The following is a 13,298-nucleotide window of genomic DNA, read 5'->3' on the forward strand; positions in this document are numbered from 1 at the left end:
CAGCTGCAAGGTCTTTATTGGATGTTACATGACAGCATTTTTTAAAAAGGTAACGCTGGTACATCAGAGCTGAAAATATCTGTTCTATACGAGTGCTTCACATTTGCTGTCACGTTTGTGGTCATTCTGTTTTGAATAGAAAAGGAGCTTCTTGCACGCGGCATGAATACATGTTGATATTTGGGTGTATCGGATTCAAAGTGTTAACAGACCACGATGGCCAAAGCAGTGCATCTCAGGCACTGCTGTGGAGTGGCACAAAAGTAATGCGCTATTCCTGTTTTTCTACAAATGTTTGCAGTGCCCTCACATGGACTTCCAAGAGCATGTGTCTGACCATCGCACAAACCAACAGCTAATATTCTTGCAAATTTTCCATGTATGGTGGGGTTCTTTTCTTCTTCTCCCTTTTTTTTTTGACTTGTTAGCAGGGAGACACAGGCTGGCATGTGACATATTTTCGTATCATACTTTGGTGATCCTTTGTCTAATGTGTACACTGTCAGTTTGACCTTTCTTTCTTTCTTTCTTTACAAAGTGGCTTCATCTGCTTTTTCTAACCAAACCAGAAGTTTTTTTTTTATCTCGGGTGACTTTGCTGTCATCCATCCTCCTCCAGTGTGAGGTAATTGGTAGCTTTCACAGCAGCTTCCCCAACACAGGATCCCGCTCTAAGACGAACACACTGTGATGTGGTTTGACTCCGTCTCTCTCCTTCGTTCCGACTGTACACCAAGATGTTTTCGGTTTTGAAAATGATGCGCAGAGAAACTGACGCGCGCTGTAAACTTTGAATGTTAATTCAAGATGGAATCCGATCAGTATTCTGTTGTGTTATTGTCGATAGAGCGGCATGCTGCGAAATAAACGTCCTCTGAGGAAAAACAAAATGTTCTCGCGGCCCCTTAAAAGAATGCCATTATTTACTATGAAGAACTTTGGGATAAACTTTGCTGTCAGAAGCTGACCATCCTGGCAAGTTGAAAGAAAGATTTTTGGCGTTTCATTGCGTTGTTTTAAAGTTGGAGCAGCAGTATGGTGCTCTTGTAGGCTGGAGCCTCTCTGTGTGGGGTTTGCATGTGCTCCCCGTGCTGGTGTAAGTTTTCTCCAGGTGGTTTGGCTTCCTCCAGGCCACAGACATGCCAGTCAGGTTAAATAGTAATTCTACATTGGCCACAGGAGTGAGTTTACATGGTTGTTTGTCTCTGTGTCAGCAATGTGATGGACTGTCGGCAATTTCCAGGGTGCACTCAGCCTCTTGCCTGGTGGCAGCTGCAATAGAGAGACCCCTGTGACCCTCTGCAGAATTAAAGCATGTCTAGAAAATAGATGGACGGAGGGATTATTATTAGTACTGCTAAGATTTGTAGCAGTTGTAACCGTGGCAGTTGCCGTGGTATTTCAGTGGCACTCTTTAGTAATGGAACAAGTTGCCTGCCTTTGTAAAGTGCTTTCAGATTACTTCTGTTGTGAATTGGCACCATATGAGTAAGCTGAATTTAATTCAATCAAATACAGTCATCGCAAAATGAATGCAGATTTATATTGTGATGGTTTTTCAGAGTTTACATTTCACACGCCTCTCTGTGACTGAAAAACACAAAGCTGTGCTTCAGGATGAAGTGAAGCATTTAGAAAAACTAAAGATGTGTGGGTTACTTATTCCATTTTGACGTTATTTACACACCAAAGTGTGTTCTTGGCGTGAGTTTGATTTGAATTGATCCCGGTGTTAGGTATTGAAATTTAAACCCGCTCAACTTTATGGTTCCTCCTGTGTCTCTCCTGTAGCCAAACGATCTGTTATGGCTAAAAGTCAGGAAGCGGCGCCTTGTTGAGCCTCCCCCACCAAAGCAAACATCTCGGTGTTTGTTCGCTCGTGCTGGTGTTTTAAGGTGAACTGATGGTACACACCGCGGCATCTTTTCTCTCGTCCCTGACATCCGTCTGCAGGCTGCGAGACAGAAGGTGCCTGCTCCGCCACCTCCACCTTCACCTCCTCCTCCTACTCCTCCCCCGTGCGGTGGTGGAATCAGCCTGTAGTCCGCATCCGGGTTTTGACGAGGCGGGCGGAAGCGCGGTGCTCTTGGAGAACAAACTCGCTTGCCCAGAAGCCCCCGCGCCGCCTCAACTTACAGAACTGGCTTCTTGGGCTTCGGGAGTGTTTCCCATTTAAACAAACAGTGCCGAAGATGGCGGAGAGTTAATGGTGTAAAGAAGAAATTATCGATCCGGCAGAGAGATACGTTCCCAAGGTAAGAGTGCGCTGCGTGCCCGCTGCCGCCCAGATCATTTGGCCTTAGTTTGCTTTTGGCTTTGCATTTCGACAGAAGACGGAAATGCAGCGAGTTGGGTTTCCAGCGGCGGTGCACACACAATATTGGCATCGGTGCAGCGCGGACGGCACAGTGCGTGGTCTTTTAATGCATGACAGCGGGGAATCACCCGGTTCATCACGGTGATGGAGTGCACGTCAGGTGTCACGTTTGCTCGACGGGGCTGCGCTGTAAAACGGGCGGATGTTCGCCAGTTAATAAACTTAACTCGAGCCGCTCAAACTGCTCCGCTTGCGCGCAAGCTGCTGGATCACAGAAGCGTTTCCAGCAGATACGTGACAGAACATCGGGAAGTTTTAGGCGAGCGCCCACTTTGAGCTCTCGCGCTCCAGCCCGGACACCACGCGGGGCGTGCACTCCACGGCTCCTTTGGCTCGCCGCGGACAGTCGGCGGCGAAGTGGACGCCAGCTGAACCTGACGCTGTCGCAACATGAGGGAATTTGGACCAAAAACGTTTATTGATCAGGCGCGTTCAAACGCACGCGGCTGTGCAGCCGTGTATGCGAGATGATACCCTTGTATTTTTTCCTCCTGTCAAAGCCACAAACATGTAATGCAGGAAGGAGGCAGACGATGCTGGCTGTCCGTGTGTCAGCCAGCCTTCCAGAGCGATTAAAGAGAAGGAAAAAAAGTGCGGAGCCTCTACTGTGCTCTCAAGGTGCAAGACAGTGCACTCAATGCCCGGTGCATTGTCTGTAAATGTGTAAGGTGGTGGAGTGAACGATCGAGTTTTCCCGTTAGGAATCTCTACAATGAACCCCCCCCAAAGAAAAATGTGCCTCACTATATCTGCAGGGGGCAGCAGTGTGGCCAAGTGCGCGCCCGCTGCCCCGCGCCTCTGAAGGTCCCCGGTTTGATCCCAGACACAGTCAGCTGGGATCGTGTGTGTGTCTGTGCGTGTGTGTGTGTGTTTGCACATGCAAAAGCATCGTGTCCTTGAGCCGACCGACACTAGTGCCCCATTCCAGCACCAGGCTCTCACCGGGTAACTGCAGTCTTCAGTGTGCGCAAACACAGGCTTGAATGGATGGGATGCTGATCTGAGTGCCCGGGTGGACCGCAGGTGAGAGGTGGGACGCTGAGTTAATTACGCCGGAGTTCACGTCTAAATTTAGATTAACCTCTTAATGTAGCTGCATCTAACGCGTCCTTTCATTATCTGTTACTTTGTTTTATGTAGAACATGTAAAGACAGTACAACAAAAAGATAAATAAAAAAATTTAAAAAGAGAGAGAAGGGGGTGTTTAAGTCTACAAATCAGCAGTAAGTCACATTAGGGTGGAGTTTTGAACACATTTCCTTTAGAAAACAGTGGGAAAGCAAATCTACCTTGGAAGGCTGATTTTTGGGAAAATAGATTTGTCAAAACGATCCAAATTTTCAGACACTGACACTGTGAAAACAATCAATCCTAACAAATTTGGCAAACGATTTAGTCAGTTTACTGATTGTTGGACTAAAGAACAATCTGCTGTCTATGAAGATTCCAGCCGCTCAGAAGAGAACAGATGCTGGATTTCTTGGTTCCAAACATGGTCCTGGACGAAGGGAAACTTTGAATGGCGTTAATATGTGGAGATCCTTCATGATAATAATAGTAGTAGTAATAATAGTTGTCATATAAGAAGAGGAGGACAGTGATTATTGCTTCTCTGTTCCACTTCCCTTCTCTCGGGACTGTTTAGTGTGCGTTCCTTTCAGTCTCAGTGACATTAGGTTTTTAAAGTCTGGCTTTTATCGGTGCGCAGTGGGTCTGCTGCTCTCCGGTTTAACTGGCTGCTCCCTGTTGTGGAACTTTAAACGATGAATTGACAATTTTTTGATCTGCTGCTCAACTAACCGTTTCGGTTTTACGTCCTTGGTGTGTCTGTAGAACAAGTGTAGGCGTGCGGCAGTGAGAAGCCACAGCACCCCGCTCCCTGACAGATTTCCAGTCAGCTCTGTGGCCCAGCTCTCTGCCCACGTGCAGTCTGACACACGCCCACGACCCGCTCACCAGGAATTGAAGGGGACACGGACAGGCAGGGTTGAGGAAGCCCCATGAGGGGTTTTCGCTAAGTGAATGGCAGGATGAGGGCATTGATGAGGAGGAGGGTGACAGTGATGCATCATTTTTGCTGAATGGAGGAAAAAAAAAAAGGGGGGGGGGGGTTAGCAGGGGATGCTGGTGACTGGGTTAGGCGCTGGGGTCAGGGCTCCCGAGGCCGAGCGGAAGCTGTGTTTTGTGTGTTTGTCTGCTGGATGTTGGTGAGAAGGAGATGGGAGGAGGTATGCGTGTTAAAGGGAGTGAGACCTCAGGTGGAGCCACTTGCTGGAATTCTGTCTGGCATTTGTGAGTTTAGTTCCCATCCTGGTCTTTGGTTGATCCTGTTTCCGCTCCCCTCAAATCAACCCAGTTACATCTTGTTTTTTTTCTCCTATCTTGTGGAGTCATGAAGTTTCCGGCCTGAAATGGTTTGCATTCTTTGCTGTGGAGTCTTCTCTCTGGTATGCTTCTCCCGGCTCCCCCTCAGCTGAGGCGTTGTGAGCTGATCTGTTGTCCTGTTTTTTTGTTGAGGTCCTTCTATCTGATGTGTCAGGATGCGTTACACAGGATTTCAACTTAGACAGCTTTTATTGATTTCACTCTGCCGAGGAGGCGTCCTTTTCATCTTACTTTTCTTTAAAGAAAAAAAAATCCCACTTTTTGTCCTTGTGTCGTTCACCTGAGCATCTTGAGTCCAGATACCCACCTGATTTGATTGTTTGAGTGTGATTTCATTATAGTGTTACCCTGTTTTAACGTTCAAAGCTGCTGTAGGCAAAGATCTTGGAGATGAGGGAAAAAAACTGCCAGCGTTTTGGATACAAAGCTTCTCTCCTGCAGCCCCCACTCTCTTCTCTGTTCAAAGCCAGTCCCCATTCAGGGTGGATGTCCACACCGGCGTGGTCACAGGCGAGCAGGTCGGATAAAAAAAAACAAAACAACTATCTGATAATGGGGGCAATCCATATAAAACACAGGGGGGGAGGGAAAAACGACACACAGCTTTCTGTATGGCAGACATACTTTCGCAGTGATGCTACACAGCAGAACTCTTATATAAATGCGGTCATTTTGTGTAGAAAACTTCATCTAGTTGTTGGCCATTTTAGATGAAACACAATGGCTCAACCTTGTGACATCAGCCATCTAAATGTGAGGTAAATGATCAAATTGGCCACCGCAGCAGCATAGCCTTGTGCTCAGCTCTTTCTCAACGTCAGTCACATGCATCTGCCTTTTGTGGAGCCTGACAAGACCTGCGATCGGGCAAACGCACGCATCACGTTGTCTGTCACGTTGTAAAGATTTCTGCAGGATGAAATGGAACACCAGGAGATGCAATAGAGTGGCTGTCCCCTCAGACCACATGGATTGCAAATTCTTATGGGAGGATTAGTGATTTGTTTTTTCCAATGTAAACAAAATGTTTTGGCCCACTGCAGCCTTAGTTTCTATATTTGTATTTTGGAACAGTCTCCTTTCACTGGAGATTGCGCTGAACTCGCAGCGCTAAACATGTCTGATCGGTCAAGCACTTTTGACACCTCATTTTGGCCTTTCTGGTTAAGTAATATTGTATTTGGTCCTTCTTGGTTCTTGTAAAATCTATCAGCTTTATGTTGTACCACAGGAGTTGTCGCTACCTGTAAACAAAACATTTAAACTTGGCCATTCATGTCCGTTTCGGTGAGTGGGGCAGAGACACGGTGCGGTGGTTGAGCTGGCTGTTGAATGAACATGGAGAGGGAGCTACAATTTGTGAGGAAAAAGCATCAAATTCAGTTACTTTCATGTTGTTTTAGAGCCGTTATATAAAAGTAAAAGCCGTTATATAAATGCAAGCAAAAACAACCACACTTCAGCGCCACTCGGTAGGAAGGTGCCCCATTGCTGATTTTTGAGATTGTGGCTCCGGCTGTCACAATAACCACAAACCTCTAGCACTACACCCAACCTTAGGGAATGCAAACAACTGCCACAAAAGGAATGTTCATCAGTCATTGTACATGTACTGAATGTCAAATGCTGCATGAAAAAAAACAATAGTGTTAAACCTTAACATTTAGGTTATATAGTGCCAAGGATCTGTCCCGCCTGGTCGATCGCCACTAGGGCATGGAGGGGGGTGGAATGTTGGGACAACAGAGGTATGTTGGTATCCTGGGGCTCTCATCGCGTTCACTGTCCACTAGTTTACACCTTTGCTCACTAAACCATTTCCTGGGAGTTTACCAAATGGCACCTGAATGACTCCCGAATCAAAAATCCTCTGATATGATGAAATAAACTCTTGGGTGTCAATTACCAACAAGATGTGTGGGGAGATCGGATACCGAGCACCATCTCCTAAAGTTCATCCCCACAGTCAAACATGGTGATGGCAGCATCATGCTGTGTGGAAGCTATTCTGCAACAGCAGCAGAGAGACTCGTCAGGATAGAGGGAAAGATTGGGAGCTCAAAAATACAGAGCAATCCGGAGTGAAAACCTCTGGCTGGTGCTCGGGGCCTCAGGCTGGGGTGAAGGTCTATAACAGGGCAAGTCTTATGTGCCGCATTTAGCTGTGAGTCCGTATTTGCTTGCGTCTATGGGTTTCCTCCCAAATCAGAAGTTATCAAGAGACACATTGCTGCTTCTCCTCTGATCATGAAATGGAGGTTGGCCGTGGATTTATGTCTTTGGTAAATCTTTGTTAACTCAATAAACTGCATTTTGCTGCACAACTGACTAACCACAAGCTTTTGAGGCTCCCTCCACTCCGAGTAATCTGAAGTTTGTCCTTGACAGCTTTGAATATCATTTATTTAGCTAAAGAGATACCAATGTGTCCTCGAGTGTTAAAGACTGGTTGATTTATTTATTTATTTTTTTGTGATAGTGAACCTTCTACTCTGTCTCTGACCCCCCCCCCCCCCCCCCCCCCCCACACACACACACACACACACACACACACACACACACATGCACATATGCAAGCTAATTTTTTTCCTGTAAGTTTCAGTCCTTTTTACCACGCTGCTGATCTTACCGTCAGCAGTTGTGTGAGTTGTATGACAGTGATGTGTGTGTGTTGAGTTCATGCTCCAGTGGTTGTACAGGAAGCTGTTGCACTGTCATGAGTCAAGACATTGCAGAAAGAGATGATTGTGACACAAAGCCCATCATTTGTCAGTGCTGACACAATCTGCATTATGACGGATCAATATTTTTACACGATACTACAGCAGTAGGGTCAATCAATACGTTAAAGCACATAAACGTGGATTAGAGTACGTTTTAAACAGACTTTAAAGGAGCACTTTGACATTTTTAGATTTACACATGCATCTTCTTGCCGAATATTTCAATTAAAAAGAAAAAAAAGGTTTAATTTTTTACAACGCGTTCCCCATAGGGTTTCCAATTCAAGACAAAGCACAGCTTGTGTGAGAAGAAAAACAGGGAAGTAAGTTTTAAATAAAATCTGCAGGGGGCTGACTCATGCCTCCTTAAATGGCATATCAAGCAGTTATAAAGCATAAATAGAAATAAGTAAAAGTGCAGATACATGTTTGCAGCACTGATTTATAGTGGCTGATGCATTTTGTGGAAATTTGAATTGAAATTAAATTATGAAAATGCCTGTGACGTGGAAGCTGCATTCAGGTTGTTTTTTTTAGCACCGCCATTCTAATGTTGTCAAACGTCACCAGAGGGGGGTTTTATTGGTCAATAGATGATGGTAGATGTGATGTTGGATGGATTTGAATGACTCACTTGTTTTAGTTGTTGATGCGTAATTCTTAGAGTCAGACGAGAGAAGTTTACCGCAAGAAAAAATATTTGTTATTAGAGTGGTCACAGGAAGTAAGAGGGGAGTAATACAGGGAACGAGTGAGGGTCTTGCAGTTTGTGGTTGGGGGAAAAGTCAGGATGCCCTTGTATCCTCTTTGTTGTTACATCAATTCTTTATTAACTCCTCTGTGTGTTTCAAGGTATTAAAGAAACCTGTTTTCACTGTTGTAGACCAAAGCCACGAATTTTTCCGAACTGATGACAACCGAACAACACTCAAAGACAAATAAGCAGGTCACATGAAAAGCGGGAAGCGCGCAGTATCAAAAATGAGCTTGATGGTAAATTATGATTTTTGTCTATGAAAGGACTGTCATGCTAGTTCTGGTTCCAGCCTGTCTGTCAGTCAGATAATGATTAGCATTTGTCACCAAGTCCTTATTATAGAATGAAATAATTCAGTCAGTTGAGGAGAACTTGCACAATAATTGCTACAGATGTCTATAAATCATTACAGTTACAACACTGAGCTTGAACAAGCTGTGAAAACCAGGTCACCTAACTGTCATCGTTCACACTAATAGCAAACACAAGCCATATAACTGATCCAAGTGTTAGTGATTTGCGCTCCAGGTGACCTTTTTTTTTTCTCCCTTAACCATTTCAGTAGGAGAAAAAAAAGCAATTTCTGTAAAAGTAGGGATCTGAAAAGTAGTTAATGTGTGATGACAGAAAAAGCACTGAGGATAGTTTGGAGGGAGGGGGGAGAAAAAGAGATGGGTGGGTTGAACTGATGGACTGTCAGGACTGTGCACTGTATCCTCGCTTTCTGTTTCCCTTTTTCCTTTTTTTTCCCTCCCCTCAGAATGCCTCTGTGCAGCTCATGTCCTCTGCTGCTTTATTTTTCTGAGAGCTATTTCCTCTGTGAGAGGAATGTCAAGTACCTATCTCAGTGCACTTTTCTCTGCTCTGTTTTGTTTTCTAACTTCACTCTTGACTTTTGTCTCTTCCTCTGCTTCATCTCACTCGTTGCCTTCTCAACCGTCTTTCTTTCTCTCTCTGTAATCGATCACCTGGTGGCCAGGACTGCGTGTGTCCAGCTCTCAGTGCTTGAGCTAAATTAGTGAGCATAAGATCATGTATTTTTGCAACCACGGCTTTGTTGTGTGTGTGTGTGTGTGTGTGTGTGTGGGATGAATGAGGGGCGAAGGAGATGGAGGAGTAGACGATGGGGGAGGAGACACGAAGTGTCGTTTTATTAACGTGGCGGCTCCCGCTAAAATTCAGGGAGTGCTGTTGCATCCAGCTGTTACTGGCTGTGCAGGCTTCGTTGCCATGGCAACACAGCCCTGCGCGCCTGCTCAAGGTCGTTCATCCAGCTCTGAACTGAGCAACGGCCTGTACATAGGATGCACACAGAGAGAGTGAGTGAGAGAAAACAGAGGAACTAGTTCAAAGTGACCAATCCGAAGCTCTTCAGTGACAGTGTGGTCGCACCAACTCCGTCCTTCCCCCTGATATATAAACACACACACACACACACATAGACATTCTTTCTTTCCTCTGTAAAGAAACAAAAGAAGAAAAAAAAAAGAGAGAGAGAAGCCACACACACACACACACACACACACACACACACACACCCGGCCTTGAGGCTTGTTCTTTTGCCAGCTGATAAAATATTTAGCTGGTCAGTGGGAGACAGAGGGATACGGTGGCTGCAGAAGGAGCGAGCAGCAGAACTCGGCTCTGTGTTTTCCTTTCACGGTGGTGCATTGCTGTGAGGCTACCTGGGGCTTCTTCCACCTCCTCTCCACTCTCTTCCTCTCCTCTCTCCTCACAGGGCTGCAGGAGCATCTCTTGGGGGTTGTGCTGCATGTTTGCTGGCACCGACTACGCTCTCTGCTGCACACTTTGAGCACTAAAAGCTTCGGCACAGTGTCTGATCACAGCAATCTTACATATTTGTATCATGTAATGTGTGAAAAACCCCCATCTAATAAGATCCTCATCATATCACTCGTGAGGGGATGAATACCTGCTGAATCATAACTCTGCAGCTTTGGGACTAATCCTGTTTATTTATTTGTCTAATTGATTTAATCTTTTTCAAAGATTAACAGATTTTCTCAGCCGATTCTGATTGAAAATTGTTATTTTGTCTGGATGTCCAATTCAAGTTTTTCTACCTTTAAAAACCACGAAAGACAACTTTTGTTTCCTGGAAAATGCAGCTTGCAGCGTACATGTCAAAACTTGAACCATTGCCATCTTGTCAGTGCTTCACCTGTTGATAGTCCCTGAACGCTGGTCCCTCAGTCCACTGCCAGCCAGTGTCACATTTACAGCTCAGAGGACGCCTGTTTTGATTAAACCCTGGGCGTTAAATCTTCAGTTCGTGTATTTATTGCGGTTTGAAATGAGCGCCGCAGCATCTTACTTAGCCAACTGATGCATCTCTATTACTCCTCCTTTGGCCAAACATTTGAGCCCCCCTATGAGCTGTGTGTGCTCATGTCACTCATGAGCAACAAACTTTGTCTTGTAGAGGCTATTTTCAATTCAGTTCATGTTTTATATATGACTAAATTAAGTCCTTTTGCCTTACTTGAAGTGATCATCGCAAATGCTCTCAGTCTGATGTCAACGCTGTAGCAATATACTGCGCAGTCAGTGTTTCTTTATCATCAGAAGTACGCCTCTGAATCGGAGTTGGAGGAGATGTTCCGGGATCACCTTTCATAAAAATGTGAAGAGGTTGCTTCTCGTGTAAATGAATGAATTCTGTGGTTATTGAGGTGTTACTGCCAGAGCAGCTGACAGACAGGCATTACCATTCCTGTAGCGGGGAGAAGAAAAATGAGCACAAAGAAGACATGTCAGTCGAGGTGTAAGCATAGTCGTGCTATGAGCAGAAATGCGACACATTGACACACTTGTGGCCACGTCTGTGTTCTGCTGATACGGCTCGAAGTGAAACTGACACAGAAACGATGACAGTTTGACAACATTAAGCCAAAAAGCGGCGGAGGTGGCACGTCACGCTTTTAAAAAGGCCATATTTGGCGAGAACTTTGACCCCACGTGGTGGAGACGAGTCGGGCTGCAGCTCAGTGGAGGTGGTGATTATTCACCTTAAGAAATGATTGTAGAAGGTAAGGTGTATCGGCTCCACAAGCATGTATGTCAGTTTGCTTGGTAGGTGGTTTATTATTGTGTAGTTATAAGAGTCAAAACACATGGTTCCCACTATGTGTTCCCGAACTTTATTTATTTATTTGCTTCATCCAAATTGATCTTTATGACTGCATCAGTTGCGTGTGGAAGGGAATAGTCTCCACGGGATCTCTTGAGTTAAACTCCTTGAATGAAGCAGACAGATTTCAATGTACCACAATTAAGCTACAACAACTGTCCCCGTCTGTGCTGATGAAGACGTTTAAAGGGTGTGAACAGGTGGACGTCTTCAGAGGGGTCACAGCGGGAACCCTTGCAGACACAAGGACGTGGAAATGGTGAATTGGCCTGTCAGTTGTCTTCACAAAATGTAAGGATGACATGTGCTGGCGCCTCAGGCGGAGGGTGGTGGTGTTCCTCTGTTGCCTCTGCTTTTCTCTTTTGCTTTCTGCCTGGCGCGTGCTGATTTTCAACAGGTTTTTCACCACCACCACAGAGTCACCGTTTTTTGGGAAGTATTATGTAGCTGCTGGCGGTCAGTGACGTGATGGTGAAAGGCAGACGTGTGTTTGGGTGTGTCAGAATTAAGAAAAAACACAATCCGTGAGCCCGAGTCAGGGGAAAGTTGGACTGTCAGGGTCAGGACGAGGTTAGTTTCTCTTTGCTGTAAGGGAATAGGTGCTTGTTAAAGGGGTCCGCAGAATGGTGTGTGTCTAACAAGGGGAGTTCTGTTTTTTTACTCATTCGCCATTGTAAAAATCTTGGCCTAGTTTATGTGTTTTAGAGCTCCTTTGCGCGCCCCTACACACACCACTCATACATGCACTGCGTTTATGGGGTAGGAACTGAGGTAACTGTTACCAGCTGCGGCACAGCGAGCGAGTGACTTCACCTCTGCCTGAACCCGACTGTTACGTGACCACCTCCTCAACTTTATTCACTCCCATCCTGGCGTTCCCTCAGAGGCCACAACCCCTGTGCGTGTCACTGGGAGCAGGGTTGTTGGGGTTGTATGTGTGCGGCAGCATCGAAGGGGGCAGTTGCAGTGGGAAGATGCTCAGACACTAAATTCCTCAGGTTGACCGAGAACTTCAGCAGATCATCCTGCGTCCACGTCTTGTTGTCCACATTGAAATCTTGTGACGGTGTTCGGAATAAACTAAAAACGATCAAAAACGGACAACAATTACAACGGTATCTGTGGAGCAGAAAAAGACAAAACGAGTGAAATGCAAAGCAGTGTCACTTGAAACTCAGCGCTTTCACTTTAACTCCGTAAACCTGTTGCGTAAGAGGTGTTTGGCTGCCTCGGTGAAATGTATGAGCGATGAGATTTTGAAAGCTTTCACATGAGGTGCAGTCAAGATGCAGGATCAGCCTGTAGCCAAACTGCCGATTCTCACATTCTGCTGTGAAAGCGGACTTACTACCATTAGATCATGTGATTCTGACGAGCTGGGAAGTTGACAGACGCTCTCCGTGCTGTGGCCTCAGCTCGGACAAAAGGGAGTGTCTTCGGTTGAATCAGGTTTTCCTCTCTAAACCCTCACCCCTCTCATATTCTCTCCCTCCGTCGCAGCGATTCTGTTAGTCCTGCGAGATCAGAGGTGTAGTAAACAGGCAGTGCCTGTGGAGAATTTGGATATTGATTTGATGCAGTGCGAGACAAAGATTTTGCTTCCTTTTGTAATCCTCTTTAGATGCTTTTTAAAAGTTTTTGTTTGTTTGCTCCAGCAAATCAAACCTGGTGCAGATATTGCTTGCTTTTGTGGGAGCTTAGTTTCAGCATTAGATATGATGCTCGGGATGAAATATCATCTCCCCCTGGACTCAACTGACCACTGAGGTATCCATCAGGTGAGGAGCCTCAGCTTGCCTGCAGATCTAGGCTGCTGTTGATCTTTATTGAGCCGATTAAGCCCAACGAACAGAGCAACAGCCTGATAACAGCACTGGTTTGGGTATCATTTGTGCACAGAAATG

The 13,298-nt window shown here is 45.6% G+C and overlaps 1 protein-coding gene across 2 annotated transcripts in view; it reads left to right on the forward strand.

Annotated features, from left to right (window-relative positions):
• The first annotated feature begins 2,117 nt into the window (after positions 1-2,117).
• LOC140271110 (nuclear receptor coactivator 3-like) overlaps positions 2,118-13,298 on the forward strand; it is a 58,467-nt gene continuing 47,286 nt past the window's right edge. For both annotated transcript variants that reach the window (XM_072366180.1, XM_072366181.1), the window contains exon 1: positions 2,118-2,255. The gene's annotated coding sequence lies outside the window, so the exon portion shown is untranslated. The remainder of the gene's footprint in view (positions 2,256-13,298) is intronic.

The sequence above is a fragment of the Leuresthes tenuis genome, unplaced genomic scaffold, assembly GCF_036924035.1.
Source record: "Leuresthes tenuis unplaced genomic scaffold, fLeuTen1.0.hap1 SCAF_16, whole genome shotgun sequence".
Lineage (NCBI taxonomy): Eukaryota > Metazoa > Chordata > Actinopteri > Atheriniformes > Atherinopsidae > Leuresthes > Leuresthes tenuis.